The sequence below is a fragment of the Schistocerca gregaria genome, unplaced genomic scaffold, assembly GCF_023897955.1.
Source record: "Schistocerca gregaria isolate iqSchGreg1 unplaced genomic scaffold, iqSchGreg1.2 ptg001251l, whole genome shotgun sequence".
NCBI classification, from domain to species: domain Eukaryota; kingdom Metazoa; phylum Arthropoda; class Insecta; order Orthoptera; family Acrididae; genus Schistocerca; species Schistocerca gregaria.
Genome location: NW_026062568.1, coordinates 10,001 through 12,500, shown reverse-complemented (window position 1 = coordinate 12,500; position 2,500 = coordinate 10,001). Strand labels below are relative to the sequence as shown.

The window sequence follows — 2,500 nt, the reverse complement described above, 5'->3', positions numbered from 1 at the left end:
CCTAAGTTACGCTGCACCTTAACCTAACTTACGCTGCACCTTAACCTAACTTACACTGCACCTTAACTGTCACATGTAACGTCACAGGAATGTAGCTTTGCCTAACAGCAACCCTCTGAACATAGTTCACTGCTTGGATCCTCTGGTGTCATGTGTATTTCTTGATGCCATGGTGCGTACCCTCACATAAAGGTCTTTCGAGTGTTGCGTACTTTCTACACAGTCCCGCTAACCACTGGAAGGGTGTACCGCTACAGAACGAATATCGCCCTCCCCTCCTGCCCTTCCAAGCTGGTCGGTCAGGCGTTTGTTTGTGAAATGAGCCTTGCAGCTGTTCAGTTGCATTCGGTTGTCGATGCAGTCAGTGTACGTTGTGGTACGGCCTGTGTGGACTGTCCGCTGATGTACGCGTAACCCACACTGATCATCCGTCGTTACGTACTGAGTGACATAATGTGGCACATGCTTGACCGTACACCGGCTGCGCCCTACAATGGCGAATCATAAGGGCCATATGTTGTGCACGATGCTACTTGTCTCGTCTCCCCATTACAGCGAGATTGCACTGTTGTACGCCGTACAGACATGTGGTAGGTAGGTACGGACGAAAGTATTGCATGTTGGCCCCCCCCCCCCCCTCCTCCCTCTGCCGGGAATCAGCGTGAGCCGTCTGTTGATGTAGCGACGAGGGTTTTCCTATTTAATCGTATTGCCCCACACAACATGATAGCACGGTGGACCGCGTTCCACATCTGCGACATGCTACAGAGGCCGGTTGACAGTCGACCGCGCAAGGGACATTGCACACGTGCGCGGACCATCTTCCACGTGTTCTCTCGTGTACATGCCGCAGTGTGTATGTGGGCTGATGTAGCGTGTCGTGACACATAACATGCAGGCATGCCAGAATCGTAGATTTCGCAAATGTAGATTGACGTATACGTTTGCTGCCAAAGATCCGCAAATGAACTGGAAATCAGTTGTTGAGCGGTTGTTCGCGCTGCAGGTGCATCGGTGATAGCGACGATCGGTACATCTATGAACCGGTTGTTTCGGCGGTACCCGCCATGCCCCCGAACCTGAGTTGGCCATGTGGGTATGAAGCGATACGAGGCTGTGGCTTGGCGGGACAGTCCCCGGCCGGTGAGGGGGGGCCGCCCGGCGTGCTGGCCGCGCGCTGCGTGAGCGCACGCACTACAGCCGGCTGGTGGGGGGCGCCCAGTGGCAGGAGCGCCGGCCGACGGGCCCGGCTGGCGTCCCAGCTATGCGCCGGCGCACCCTGCGCGCGGCGCCAGGCGGCCAAAGTGGGTTCTGCCGAGCCCGGTGCGAAGCGCGGTGGACATCTGCAGTGTGCTGGTCCGATTGCGGACTGTGTGCGTTGAGGATGCGCCGCCGCCCGGCACTCGGCGTCGCGACGCCGTCTGCTGCTCGGTCGCCCCCAGCGGTTCTCGCAGGTGGTTTGTATCGCAGCTCTGCGGACGTGTTGGCGCGTGCGCTGTGCTGGGAGAGTTCGCTTCTGCACCCAAGTGGGGCTTTGCCCTTCTGTGGCGCTGGCGTTGGAGCTGCCGGTCACCGTAGGTGGCGCGTGTTGTTTCCCGCCGGCAATGCCACGACAGCACGCTCCCGGGCCTCTGTCGGCAGCGGCAAGCTCAGTTGGGAGCACGGGTGTTCGCACTGAAAGCGTCTACTCGCCCATCTCCGGGCGATTGCGCCTCTCTCGAACCCGACCAAGTACTTAGGACGGCGCTGCGCGCCGCCGGGACCTGAGAGGGTTTCGAGGTGTATCGTGCAGGGGAGCTCAGCCTCCTCCTGTTTGCAGAATAATTGAGCGGACGCTTGCGTGTTCGCGCGGGCCCTCGGGACACACTCCCGGGCGGCCGGCTGCTCAGCTCTCGTTGACGCAGCTCCCTGGTTGATCCTGCCAGTAGTCATATGCTTGTCTCAAAGATTAAGCCATGCATGTCTCAGTACAAGCCGCATTAAGGTGAAACCGCGAATGGCTCATTAAATCAGTTATGGTTCCTTAGATCGTACCCACGTTACTTGGATAACTGTGGTAATTCTAGAGCTAATACATGCAAACAGAGTCCCGACCAGAGATGGAAGGGACGCTTTTATTAGATCAAGGGACGCTTTTATTAGATCAAAACCAATCGGATTGGCTCGTCTGGTCCGTTTGCCTTGGTGACTCTGAATAACTTTGGGCTGATCGCACGGTCCTCGTACCGGCGACGCATCTTTCAAATGTCTGCCTTATCAACTGTCGATGGTAGGTTCTGCGCCTACCATGGTTGTAACGGGTAACGGGGAATCAGGGTTCGATTCCGGAGAGGGAGCCTGAGAAACGGCTACCACATCCAAGGAAGGCAGCAGGCGCGCAAATTACCCACTCCCGGCACGGGGAGGTAGTGACGAAAAATAACGATACGGGACTCATCCGAGGCCCCGTAATCGGAATGAGTACACTTTAAATCCTTTAACGAGTATCTATTGGAGGGCA

At 57.0% G+C, this 2,500-nt stretch overlaps 1 non-coding gene across 1 annotated transcript in view; it reads left to right on the top strand.

Moving 5' to 3' along the window:
* The first annotated feature begins 1,905 nt into the window (after positions 1 to 1,905).
* LOC126330088 (small subunit ribosomal RNA) overlaps positions 1,906 to 2,500 on the top strand; it is a 1,914-nt gene continuing 1,319 nt past the window's right edge. Inside the window, exon 1 of the ribosomal RNA XR_007562702.1 lies at positions 1,906 to 2,500. This exon is cut by the window's right edge and continues 1,319 nt beyond it. This is a non-coding gene — a ribosomal RNA (small subunit ribosomal RNA).